Below are 14,071 nucleotides of genomic sequence, written 5' to 3'. Positions count from 1 at the left end.
CTTTACTTAATAGCTCTGGTTAAATCCGGTCAGCTCGGCTTCTGCAACAGCAAGGCGGCATTCGAAGAACATGTGTTCATGAACAAAGGCACACAGGCACCTTCCTTCGAAGCTTGCTAACTTTTGACCTTTCTCGGCCTTAGTGTGCTTTTGCTGGATCCAACATCAGTTTCCTTCGGCACTCTTTGTAAGACCGACCAATGAAAGGCCATAAATCCTTTTTACTAGGTGAAGCATTTACCACTCTAATTAGCATCACCATTCACGGGTTTCCTACTGGGGAAATGAACACCAGCATCCCGCGTGTTGGGTTCAACGGAATCTTAAATCACGGTCAAGCAGAGGCGAGGGCGGGCCAGCGGGGGCTGGGCCACGGCCTGTGCTGTGGCCGGCCACCAGGCCCGGCAGTGCCCGCTGCGCTGGACAGACTGGCCTTGGCTGGAGGGCAAAGATGAAAAGCCAGGCTTGTTCGTGGGTTCGTAACAAGGGGCTTTCCTAACTTTTATTTCCCCGTGGACCACACTGCACAAGGCGCTAGTGACTCCGCCACAGCAAAGTTTCACAAGGAAAGCGAATGAGGGAGCCGAGCCGGAAGTCTACACCGCCGCACAAACTTCGAACGGATGGCAGTGTGCCCCAGACCAGGAAATCGTACATTCCGGCACGGTCCCAGGTCTGCATTTCCCCCTTTCTTCGCAGTCCGGAACTGGATAAGGAGGGTGGGTACACGGCTCTAACATTCAGGACCGGGTCTCCAGCCTGCAGCCGCGCGCCGGCAGGGACCCCGTCAGCAGCGAGGGGGCCCTCGCGCGCATGCGCGCGGCCGCGACTGGCTCAGCGACGGAGGCCCGGCCGCGGAGACCCGGCCTCCGGAGCAGGCGCGACGCGCGGCCGCGCAGTCTCCAGGCTCAGGCGGGCGCCTGCGCACGAGCGTCCCGGCGCGCGAGCGCGCGGCCCGCGGGGTTATTAGAGGTGGAGCGCTGGCGGGGCGCGCGGCGGGAGGCGACCGCCGTTACGGCGCGAGCGTGGTCACGTGGCCGTTGGTCACCGCCGCCGCCCCCTCCCGCCCTGTTCTCTCTCAGGTCGGGCCGGGCCCGGCCGGTTCCGCGAGCGCACAGCAGACTGAGGGAGAAGAGGGGAGGAGGAGGAGGAGAATTCAGGGAATAGGAGCTGGGGAGCCCTTCTGCGCCACAGGTAACACAAAATGATGATGATGACGATGATCGTCGAAAAGCCCAAGCCCCGTGGGCGCCCCGACTTCCTGCAGTGCGCCCCCACGTGCAGTGGCTCCCGCCCGGCCTCCCCTCAGTCGCTCAGGACAGGTTGCTCGTCCCCTCGCGCCGCGGTGCGGCCCCGCAGCCGCCACGCCGGAAGGCCCGAGGCCGCTGCCGCCGCGGACCGGGGTCCGCCCGGGAGCTGCGGGGCTGGGCGGCGGGAGGGCGGGCCGGGGGAAGCGGCTGCTGCCCGCCAGCCCGCCTGCGGGCCCTGGGCGGCCGGGGCCTGGGCTGGAGGGCCGGCTGCAGCCGGAGCGCAGAGCCCGGTGCCCGGACTGCGGCTCTCAACTTCCTACTTGTAGATTTCCCGTTCTTTTTCGGGCCCCCGGCCGCGCGCTTCCTGCACAGGCCGGAAGCGAAAAGGACCCGGAATCCTTAAACCTTCAGGAGAGGGAAGGCTTTCTCTCACTTTTCTTCCACTCCAGTTGGTTCAGCTGCGAGAACGTGCAAGTTGAGGCCTTTGAGGAGAACTTTGCAAAGGATCAAAGTTGACTCACCCCGCCCCTCCCCCTTTTCCTGGGAAAACACAGAAGTTCAGTATTGTTAAGTACTCTCGGTTGAGCCATGCGAGCTGTATTTTAAGTTTACATTGTTTTCGTTTTTATAAAACAATGATTATCTGCGAAGAGTTTCTTTTGTGCACTCGGAACTGGACTAAATCCCCAAATTTTAACCTGCAGATTGCACTTGTTTGGGCCAGAGTGAGCTGGAATGCCAAGACACATTTTCTTTTTAAGTAAAAATATCGTCCTAATAAGACTATTAATAGTGAACTGGTGTGCAAAATACTTAAAGCAGGAAGCATTAAACATAGGTATTGCTGAAAAATAAACATCAGAATACTTTTGAGATTAGAGGCCAAAAATTAAATATTGATTATTTCTCCTTGGGCTTCTCCAGTTCCACGGCTTGGTTATTTTCATTCCATATCTGAATTCAAATGTAAATGAGCATTTTAAAATTTTACTGCTGTCTGCAGTAGTGTCACATGGAGCAGTGCTGGAGCCTTAATGTGCATAGGAATCACTCTGGTAGAAAGTGCAAAATCTGATGCAGGTGTATGCTACAGCTTGATGTTCCACATTCTGATAGGCGCCTGGAAAGGGAACCATCCATGAGTAGCAAAGGTGCAGCTAACGTCTGGGTTAAGAAATAAAGTGATATATGCACCCATGAACACGTTCCTCTTAGTAATTCACCTCTTAGTACAGGCGGCTTGGCAGAGTGGGCAGATGGCAGGCTGTACTGAGGGCCCTTGCTTAGGGAGATCTGTGCAGCAGAGTAAGCAGGTGAGGATTCCAGGGGAGGGGTTAGGAAGAATCCAAATTCCACGTGCTGTGTGGTGCCTGCATCACGTGGCCTGTGACATCTCATAGAAGCTTGGTGTAACTCTAGCTGGAAGGTTTGCTCAGCTGAGAGTAACTTGTTTTATCAGCATATGAGCTAGGAATCATGGGTCTGTGAAGGGCCTGCCGAGGTGAAAGTTTGTTTCCTTGGTATTTTGTGGGAAGTACTGGGTGTATGCTCTACCACACTCAACTGCAGCCCAGCTCAGTTGTGCATTCCTCAACTTTGGAGGCACATTCGCAAACAATTGGGAGTTCTGTTAATGAGGATCTCCTAGCAGGATTCATATTTTTTCCCTCATATAGTATTTCCTGCTGTAAGTGCAAACACTTAGAAGTGTCACACATAACTTCATATGCTTGTCTGTACATAAAAATGGTTGTATTTAACATTTTAAGAGTTTTATGGAAGTATAATATCAACTATTTCTAATCCTACAATTTTTATAATCTTTAGTCCTTACTTCAGCATCATTTCTCGTTGGAGAATTTATGACTACTTTTGAATCACTTATTAAGTGCCAAGTATTGTTCCTCGGGCTTTAAATAACTTAGTTAATATTCTCAACAACCTTTAAGGAAACAAACAAAGAAAGTCACATAGGCAGTTTCACATAGCTAACACAGAACTGGGATTCCGGCTGACTGACTCTACAGTACATGCTGTTAACAATCTTATAAATATGCTGCCTTTTAATTATGAATTTATGATTTAGAGAGAAAATTAATGTTCAATACATTTTTCATAGTATTGTTAAAATTTGAGCTTTGCCCTTGCTCAGCCCTGCCTGTTGCTGGTATTTGGGGGACTGAACCAATGAATAGAAACTTGTTGTTTGTTTGCCTCTGCCTTTCAGAAAAATAAAACGTCAATACTTTGTACACATTTCTGAATAAGAGATTGAAATTTACAAAGGTTTAATATACTTACATGTGCTTGCTGGAACAGTCTCAGAATTTCTAAATTTCAGTTACCTTTCTGTGTAGAAATGTCTATTTCCTTTTGACTTGGCAGATTTTTCATTTCTCATCTCCTACCTGTGTCCTGTATTTCAACAACTACGTGGTTGATATGTTGTGTATTTGTTATCCTAATATGTAGGTTTTAGGGGTTGAGTGGGTTGTTCCTTTCTTAGTATTGTATATATTTTCTTTGTTTTTTTTTTTAATTTTTTAAAGATTTATTTATTTGAAAGTCAGAGTTACACAGAGAGAAGGAGAGGCAGAGAGAGAGAGAGGTCTTCCATCCGCTGGTTCACTCCGCAATTGGCTGCAACAGCTGGAGCTGTGCCAATCCAGGAGCTTCTTCTGGGTCTCCCATGCTGGGGGAGGGGCCCAAGGACTTGGGCTGTCTTCTGCTATCGCAGGCCATAGCAGAGAGCTGGATCAGAAGTGGAGCAGCCAGGTCTCGAACTGGCACTCATATGGGATGTTGGCACTGCAGGCAGTGGCTTTACCCACAGCACTGGCCCCAAGTATTCTATATTTTTTACCCTAATATTTAGGTTGATTAGGTTACTGACTTCTTATTTGGCTAGTAAGGGCAGTTGAAAAATTAAGCATTATAAGATTTATTTATTTGAACAGCAGAGTGACAGGCAGGGGGGTGGCCGGGGGTGAGTGGGGGAGAAAGAGAGAGAGAAAGAGAGATCCTCTACCCACTGGTTCACCCCCACCATAGGGGCAACAACCACATTTAGGCTAGGCTGAAGCCAGGAGCTAGGAGCTCCACCCCAGTATCATGGGCAGCAGGGACCCAAGCATTTGGGCCATCTTCTGCCATCTTCCTGGCATATTAGTGGGGAAGTGGACTGGAAGTGGAGTAACTGGGACACCAGTTGGCACTCTGATAGTGATGCCAGCTGTGGCCTAAGCTGCTGAGGCACTCTCAACTCCCTTCTTAACTCAGACTGCTGAAATTTTTGTCTCATTGTCAGCACTGATCTAAGGAGTGGGGCTTATACAGCCAAATGGAGACATTTCTTTCAACATAGACAAATTACTAGAATGGCAACACGTACAGTGTATGTACTAGAATGTGGGAAACAGAGTTGTGGCAAGTGAGACAGTGGAGGCTTGAAGGAACAGAGAGGGAAGAAGAGTGTCGCAGGGAGGGCCTTTGGGCTGCTTTTGATAGCATTAATTCTTTATTTCTGGGATAATGGTGAGTTTGGGAAGAAAGTATTAGCATATCATGGGTGTAAATGTTTTCTCAAAAATATTTTAAAGGTTAGTCATTCAGTCTAGTGGTTAAGATACTTGCTTCCCACATTGGTGTTCCTGGATTTGAGTCCTTGTTGTGGCTCCTGAATCCAGCTTCATGTTAATGCAGAATCCCAGGGGTAGCAGTGATGGCTCAAATAATTGGAGTTTTGCCACCTATGAGGGAAACTTGGTGAGTTTCCAGCTGGCCAAACCCTGGCTGTTGTTGGTATTTGGGGAGTAAACCAGTGGATGGGAGTACTCTCTCTCAAATAAGTAAAGAAATAAAATCACATGAAGTGTTCTAAAAATGTCATATGAACAGTTAAAAATAATGTCTGTGCAATGTTTTAGTAACATTAACCATTACATAAATTGAGTGGTAAGAGGCTCTTTTAAAATTGTCCAAGTTATTTTCCTTGTCTTTTATCTTTGGCTTTTAGGTTAGCATTAAGGCCCATGCTGTATGCTCACTTGCTGATTTCTCCATTTCTTTTTCTTTCTTTTTTTCAAAGATTTATTTATGGGGCTAGGTTTGTGGCTTAGTAGGTTAAACCTCTGCCTGTGGTTTGTGTCACCAATTTGTGTCCTAGCTGCTCCACTTCCAGTCCAACTCTGTGCTAGCTGCCTGGGGAAGTAATGGAAGATGGACAAGTACTTGGGCTCCTACACTGGTGTGGGAGACCCGGAGGAAACTCCTGGCTTCAGGTTGGCCCAGCTCTGGCTGTTGCGGATCTGTTGTGGGTCTGCTGTGTAGGTGACAGAGGCCCAAATGCTTGGGCCATCTTGCACTACTTTTCCCAGGCCATTTGCTGCGAGCTGGATTGGAAGTGGAACATCTGGGACATCAACAGGTGCCTATATAAGATGCGGATGTCAGAGGTGGCAGCTTTACCCTCTATGCTACAATGCCAGCCCCCGCCTCACATTATTTCTAATATGGATAATCTGCAGTGTGGCTTATTGTATCCCCATAATCAAAACAGACTGTATTTGAATGAACTGAATGGAAATTGTACATTTAGTTGGGATAAGGCTATATGGGTTAAAAAAGCACAGGTTGTACATTTTAGATGAAAAAACAAAATTATTAATGCTGTTATCCCTTTGGAGAATTAATTATGAATAATTAGGGTTTGACAGATCCTTCAAAACAAGGAAGTAGGGCTGTAGAAAGAAGATATGGTTGGGGCCAGCACTGTGGCGTAGCAGGTAAAGCTGCCGCCTGCAGTGCCAGCCTCCTGTGTGGGTGCCAGTTTGAGGCCCGGCTGCTCCACTTCTGATCTAGCTCTCTGCTGTGGCCTGAGAAAGCAGTACAAGATGGCCCAAGTCCTTGGGACCCTGAACCCTCATGGGAGACCTGGAGTAAGCTCCTGGCACCTGACTCCTGACTTCAGATCATTGCAGCTCCAGTCGTTGGGTCACTGGGGTGTAAACCAGCGGATGGAAGACTTTTCTTTTGCCTCTGCCCTCTGCCTCTGTAACTCTTCCTTTCAAATAAATAAATAAATCTTAAAAAAAAAAAAAAAAGATATGGTGGTGATGTGATAGAACTGCTTTAAAGTTTTCAGGAGTTGTTTTGTGAAGCCTAGGATGGGATCACCTTTTTCTTTTTCTTTTTCTTTTGACTGATTTTTTTATTTGAAAGAGTTTCAAAGAGACAAAGTGAGAGAAAGAGGGAGGGAGATCGAGATCTTCTGTCTACTTATACATTCCCCAGATGGCCACAGTGGCCAGCACTGGGCCTAGCTGAAGCCAAGAGCCAGGAGCTTCATCTTGGTCTCCTATGTGGGTAGCAGGGGTGCACATACTTGGGCCAGCCTCCTCTCTTTTCCATCAGCAAAAGCTGGATGAGAAGTGGAGCAGCAGGCTTCACAAGGGGTGGCTCCCCCGACTGTGCCACACTGTGGGCCCCAGAATCACTTTTTTTTTTGAAGTTTTCTTTGATTACACTTTTTTCCTATCTTACCTGACTCTTTTGCTCCTTAAAATAATTCATCTTTCTTTATTTTGCAGACCTGATCTATACATTCTTACCCAAAATTCATGGTAGTATCTATGTCTCAGAATTGAAAATTTGTGAGAATTTAGAAAATTAAGATGGTACATATGCTTTATATGATGAGGCTTCCTGTGGATAGGGGCAATCATCTCCTAATTGTACATACTAGTTTTTCCAATAAAATTATGCAGGTTTATATTATGTGTAATAATATACTTTTTGACACACTGTTGTATATTTTACATATATCTGTACACACATGTAATTTTATGTATACAAGGGTATGTCAAAGTTTTTGGGAAAATAGAACTAAATGAAGTTTATTTTGGGGCAAAACAATTGAAATTTCAGACATAGGTTTTTAGTAGTACATATTTTCCGTGAACTTTTTGAAGATCCTTTGTATGCATGGACTTGAATTTTTTGCCCCCAAAATAAACTTATTTTTAATTCCATTTCCCACAAACTTTCTGAAGTACCCTTGTAATTACATTCATTAATCATAGTGCTTGTTTCTTCTCTATAGATGGAGAAGGCCTGGAAAATAGGTCATGGCATGTAGTAGGTTCTCAATAAACGCCCATTAGTGTGAATGGAAGACATCCCAAGATAATCTAACTCAGTCAATGTTCAGTTATGCATGTGGTTTCCATGACTGACTCCATGAAAATATTTAGAAATTGTAGATTTATCATTTTTAACTATGTTGTCTAGAAAAGTGGGGTTACTGGGTTACTTTTTTTTTTTTTTTAATTTATTTGAAAGAGAAGGAGAGGCAGAGAGAGAGAGAGAGAAAGAGGTCTTCCGAGAGTTCACTCCCCAATTGGCCGCAATGGCTGGAGTTGCGCTGATCCAAAGCCATGAGCCGGGAGCTTCTTCTAGGTCTCTCACATGGCAGGACTCAAAGACTTGGGCTATCTTCGCTTTCCCAGTCCATAGCAGAGAGCTGGATTGGAATTGGAGCAGCCGGGTCTTGAACCAGAGCTCATATGGGGTTGGCATTGCAGGTAGTGGCTCTACCCACTAAGCCACAGTGCTGACCCCATGGGTTACTTTTTTTGAAATATCATCTTAAAATATTTGAGACAAGTATTATAGATGATTTTTATAAGTTTTTCTTATGACACAAATTCCTTTTCTTCTGGTCATGAAGGCTACATTTCTAATAATGATTGAGGTACTTAAATTGGTTGAATTTAATTTTATATAATTTATGGCAAGCTAGTTGTGGTACTAGAGGCTATTTTATTAAGTTTATGGGAAAATGGAATTAAAAGATAAATTTATTTTGGTGCAAAAAAATTTCCAGATCTATGCATATGAGGGATCTTTAAAAAGTACATACAAGGGCGGATGTTGTTGGCGGTGGATTAAGCTGCCACTTGGCGCCTTCTGTATTCCATATTGCAGTGCCAATTCCAGCTTCCTCTTAATGCATCCTGGAAGGTGGTAGACATTGGCCCAAGTGCTTGAGCCCCTGCCACGCATGTAGGAGATGTCGGTGAACTTCTTGGGTTCTTGGGTTTGGCCTGGCCCAGCCCTGGCTGTTGTTTCCATTTGAAAGGGAATCAGAGGATGGAAGATCTTTCTCTTTTTGTTTATGTCTCTGTCTCTGTCTGTCTCTTTCTTTCAAGTAGGTGTAAAAAGAAAACCCATGGAGAATATGTATTGTGTAAAAACAACGCATGGTTTAAAAAATTTTTTTTGCACTAAAATTTTTCTTTTAATTCCATTTTCCACGAATATTTTGAAGTACTCTGTGTATAAAGAAAATCCTACTGTAGATGCATATATTCAGTCCAATAGTAACATTATGTTAGTTTACCCTGCCATTAGAACAAAGATTTATTTTTTTCTATTATGAAAAGTAATGCCTGAGACTGGCATTGTGGCATAGTAGGTTAAGTCACAGCCTGGGACAGTGGCATCCCGTAGGGGCACAGATTGAGTCCTGGTGGTTCTAGTTCCTATCCAGCTGCCTGCTAAGGCTCCTGGGAAAGCAGCTAAAGATGGTCCCAGTGTTTGAGCCCCTGCTGCCATGTGGGAGACCCAGAGGAAGCTCCTGGCTCCTGGCTTCGGCCTGGCACAGCCCTGACCATTGTGGCCATTTGTGGAATGAACCAGCTGATGGAAGAGCTCTGTCTCTCTATGACTCCTTCTCTGTAACTCTGCCTTTCAAATAAAAAAATTAAAAGGTAATGTCTACTGTGGAAACTTTATAACAATAAATGACTGAAAAATAATTAGCCATGTGTTACATAACAATGTTTTGGTCAGTGGCAGACCACATATACAACTGTGGTTCCATAAAGTTGTAATGGAGCTGAAAAGTTTCCTGTTGTCAAGTGATGTCATAGCCTAGTGATATGTGACTGTAACAACTTGGTACATTTCTAGTGTAAGTCAGTACTCACTGTGTGTGTGTATGGTGATGCTGGTGTAAACCTATAGGGCTGCTGGTTGTGTAATGTACAGTACATAATAGTTGTTAATGATAGCAAATGCCTGCTACTGGTTTATATATTATATATTTACTTTTTATTGTTATTTTGGAATGTACTCCTACTGATCACAAAATAGTTTACTGTGAAACAGTATGATGCAGGCCGCAGCCTCATATATCTCATTCTTGCTCTATCTCTTGATTGGATCGAAAGGGCTCATTCAACACTTAACATGCTGCTGCCCCAGTGCTGGCCCCTGAGGTATTTATTCTTTTATCTCCTTAGAGCTAGAAAAGTTTTTTCTATGTGGTTTGGAAGAAAGAAGAGAAAACTGACAGGCTACAGAGTACAGGTTGTGCCACTTTGTGTAGCTTATTTGTAGTGTCAGATCTCCCGATGTTCTGGGCGGGTGATGTAATTTTGTATCATGAGTGAGGTTTCTTTTCAAGGCAGGTCCCTGCAGTGGTCTGCTTACCATTCTCTAAGCCACGCTCTAATTGTCAGGTGGAGTACAGTGAAGCCCTTGGAAGGTGTTCGACTCAGTGAAGGTGGGGCAGAATGGGAGAGGGAGGAATGGGGAAGCGCCTGGGATGGGATCTGCTTTATGGTTATCTTTCTGGATTCCTTTGGCTCTGCCTTCTTACTGATTTTGACTTCCTGTTTATCTCCAGATATACTTTGCTCTCATTCCTTCATACAGTAGCTCCCTGCCTCTTTTTTGTAGACATTCATTAGGAGTGGTGATGATTCCCCCTGTCTGGGATGTGGTCCTGATCACTCTTCCTTTCTTGTCACAAAACTACCTCAAAATGCTCTGGCCAGTGACAGTCATACTACCTTGAAAAGGGTGTGGTGACATGTTGACTAAACTTAGATTTCCTTATAACATAAAACCACTGATTGCTTTGGGAGCACTAATGAATGAGAAATACTTCATAATGATAAATTGTCAGAGAAATATAGAATAGTAACTAAAGATTGAGGATTAAAAGGAGGTAGTGAGTGAATAGTGTTTTAAAGAGGAAAAGGTTCTGACAAAACTTATTTTAAATCTCTAACCCGGATTGCCTCCCTGAACTTTTAGATCTGTGTGATTATCTGATGGAGAACTCCACTTTTAGATGGCCCACAGGAAACTCATATTCAGTATCTCTGTGATTGAATTTACCATTTTCTCCTATATGACCGATTCTCCATCACAAGATTTTTACGTCAGTGAGTGGCACCACCATCTCTTTAGTTGTACAAGCCAGAAATCTAGCAGACACATTTTACTGCCCTTTCTCCCATCCTCATGAATGGGCATCAAACCATGTGGCTTATACCCCTTGATTCCATTCTCTCTTCATCCCCCTAACTTTGCTCTGGTTCTGATAGTTGTAATTTCCTGTTTCTGTAAGGTCTGGTGTCTACAACCAGGTGATCTTTTTAAGCTTTCAGCTGATTGTCCTACTTTATGGCTATAGAACCTTGAATATTTTCCGTTGTTTCTTTCTTAGTCTCTCATGTCTTCCTCTGCCTCCCTTAAGTTGTATTTTGTTACAAAGACCAGAATTTCGTTGATTGTTTGAACTTTATATGTTTGCTTGGCTTGGGTCTGGAATATTCTTTCTGTTTCTTCATTTTACTGACTCTTAAGCGATCTCAGCTTAAGTGCTGTTGTTCCAGGAAGCTTCTTTACACTACGCTAGGTCTATATTATGTTCTTCCTGTTTGGTCAGATACATTCTAGTGCCCCATAACATTTATAATACATTATGATTACCTTTCTACTCACTATTCTGTGTCCTGCTTTGTGCCTGTGTGTGCCAGGCCCTTTACATTCATCTTTATACTCATACTTTTGGTGCTGAGCCTAGTAAAAGTAGATGCCCCATCCCAGCTGCTATTGTAGGTGCTAAAAATACAGCAGTAAATTAGAGATTGTTCTAGTTAACTGCTGTGTGCTAAAACACTTCAAAACTTTGCAGCTGGAAAAAACCAGTAATATTTATTTATCTTTGATTTTATAATTTATGTAGGAGTCTGTAGGGGTAGTTTATCTGTTTCACTGGTGTCAGCTTAGGGGTCAGAGTATCTGCTTCCCAGATAGCCATTCATATGGCTGGAGGCTGATGCCAGCTGCTGCTCAGGAGCTTAGCTGCTGACCAGGGCACTTACATGAGTCCCTTCCAAGTGGTCTGGACATGACTGGTGGCTTCTGAAAGGAAGTGCCAGTGAGAACTAGCATACTAAGGCAGAATGTACAAACAGTTTGTCCTTTTAAATGCTAGGCTTGTAACTGATAGAGCAGTGTTTCTATTCTGTTGGGTAGGAAGACAGTCCAGGCTTGGGTGGTGGTGGTGGTGGTGGTGGTGGTGGTGGTGGTCATGGTGGGGAAGGGGAAATAAACTCCATCTCTTGATGGAGAAAGTGGAAAACAATTTGCAGTTAAATTTAATACACTACACAGACCTAAAACACAAAGAAAATAAAAATATAAAAAAATTGTTGGATGAATTAATTGCTGTTTACATTTTCATCTTCCTAAGAATTATAATAAAAAAGTATAAAAGTAGTTTTTTTTTATTAAGTACAGTGACCTCTATTACCCTTCTTAAATAATTTTAACGTGCCCTTTGTTATTATTCATATGGTTTATTAATTTTTAAATTTTAATTGTATAACTCCTAAATTTCATCTTATGTAAATCTTTATGCACTGATGATCTTACACTAAGTATATTTCTAGGATTGTGTTTATTGTATCAAAGGATATGTATAATTTAGATATTGGAACTTAGTGCCTGTTTGAGTTCATTTTCTGTTACTACGATTAAATACCCAAGGCTGGGTAACTTATAAAGAAAAGAGGTGTCTTTAGCTCAGTTTTGGAGGCTGAGAGTTCAAATGGCATGCCACTGGCTTTCATAAGGGCTGCCTTACTATATACCTCCTGGTGGATGGCATGACAGTTGTGGGAAGAGGACACTTGGTAAGACAGGAAGCCACAGTGACTGGGGCCTCTGAGAACTATGCTAATCCCTTCTGAGAGTATACCACCAGTGAACTAACAGCCTCCCACAAGACTCCGTCTCTTAAAGGCCCTACCCCTCTTAACATCCTTATTCTGGGAAGCAAGCTTTTAATACATGAACTTTTGGGAAGCACACTGAAATCCCATCCTAACCATGGCACTGCCACATTGTCTTACAGAAAGATTGCAGTAATTTATACTCTAGCTCTTAGTGTAGGAGAGAACTCATTTGCCCATGACCTTGTTATTAGATGGAATTAAAATCATTGTTTTTGGTCAATCTACTGTCAAAAATGGGTTGATTGCTTCTATTCTTATTTCCTTAATGCTGTTTAAGCCTTTGTCCATTTTAGGGGGTATTTTTCTTGCTGAGTTTCAAGAAGTCTTTGTTTATTGTGGCTTGCCTCTTTGCCAGTTTTATTTTGCAATTTCATGTTTTAATTTTTAAATTTTTTTATTTTTTATTTTTTTGACAGGCAGAGTGGACAGTGAGAGAGAGAGAGAGACAGAGAGAAAGGTCTTCCTTTTGCTGTCGGTTCACCCTCCAATGGCCGCTGCGGCCGGCGCACCGCGCTGATCCAATGGCAGGAGCCAGGTGCTTCTCCTGGTCTCCCATGGGGTGCAGGGCCCAAGGACTTGGGCCATCCTCCACTGCACTCCCTGGCCACAGCAGAGAGCTGGCCTGGAAGAGGGGCAACCGGGACAGAATCCGGCGCCCTGACCGGGACTAGAACCCGGTGTGCCGGCACCACAGGCAGAGGATTGGCCTAGTGAGCCACGGCGCCGGCCTGTGTTTTAATTTTGTATTGCCAATTTTATGTTTTAATTTTGTTTATACTTTAGAATATTTATGAATAGCTAATACACTTTTATGTAGTTCGTATTACTCAGTGTGTTGGCACTGTAATGATATATCTGAGACAAACTGCATATGAAGAAAAGAGGTTTATTTAGCTCACAGTTTATAGACTTAAGGGCAGGATCCCTGCATTGGGCTCAGTTCTGGTGCGGGCCTGTTGGAGTCTCAAGCCCTAGGCTGGCCTCTGAGCAGCAGGGGCCAGTACACTCACCAACAAGGCGAACGGAAGGGTAAGGCGACGGGTCAAGTGCACACCACAAGCACCCATGGGTTCTGTCGAAGCAGGAACCGCTTTATTGAGGAAGTGTTCAGGCTTGTAAAGCTTATGAAGGACATGTGCAGTAGGGGAGCCAATCAGAGAAAAGGTCACGCAGGCATGGGTGGACCACGCATAGGGGCACCTTAAGCAAAGTATAGGGATCACGCACTGTCCATATGTCCGGAACTAAAGTGGGCCTATCCCTGCCGGTGGTCTGATCTTAGGTAGCTTAACCACTGCAGCCGCAGACACGCCCCTTGAACATCCGCCAGGCGCCATATTGTAATAGAGATTTTAGGCAGTACCCAACATATCTGCCTTTTTGTTTTATATTAGAGAGAAAGAGATGGCCAGGGCCGCGGCTCAATAGGCTAATCCTCCACCAGCAGCACCAGCACACCTGGTTCTAGTTCCAGTTGGGACGCCGGATTCTGTCCCGGTTGCCCCTCTTCCAGGCCAGCTTTCTGCTGTGGCCCGGGAGTGCAGTGGAGGATGGCCCAAGGGTTTGGGCCCTGCACCCGCGTGAGAGACCAGGAGAAGCACCTGGCTCCTGCCTTCGGATCAGCGTGGTGCGCTGGCCGCAGCGCGCCAGCCGTGGCAGCCATTGGAGGGTGAACCAACGGCAAAAGGAAGACCTTTCTCTCTGTCTCTCTCTCTCACTATCCACTCT

General features: G+C 44.7%; 1 protein-coding gene across 9 annotated transcripts in view; it reads left to right on the top strand.

Annotated features, from left to right (window-relative positions):
* The first annotated feature begins 379 nt into the window (after positions 1-379).
* Positions 380-14,071, top strand: part of TBC1D5 (TBC1 domain family member 5) — a 602,613-nt gene continuing 588,921 nt past the window's right edge. For 4 of the 9 annotated variants that reach the window (XM_070072847.1, XM_070072845.1, XM_070072844.1 and 1 more), the window contains exon 1: positions 972-1,194. The gene's annotated coding sequence lies outside the window, so the exon portion shown is untranslated. Of the gene's footprint in view, positions 674-902; positions 1,195-14,071 lie in introns of those variants that run through there. The other 5 variants (XM_017346738.3, XM_008266048.4, XM_008266047.4 and 2 more) reach the window with 3 other exon arrangements.

This window comes from Oryctolagus cuniculus, chromosome 4 (genome assembly GCF_964237555.1).
Source record: "Oryctolagus cuniculus chromosome 4, mOryCun1.1, whole genome shotgun sequence".
Taxonomy (NCBI): Eukaryota; Metazoa; Chordata; class Mammalia; order Lagomorpha; family Leporidae; genus Oryctolagus; species Oryctolagus cuniculus.
Note: the sequence above shows the minus strand (reverse complement) of the source record. Positions and strands in the feature narration are given on the sequence as shown.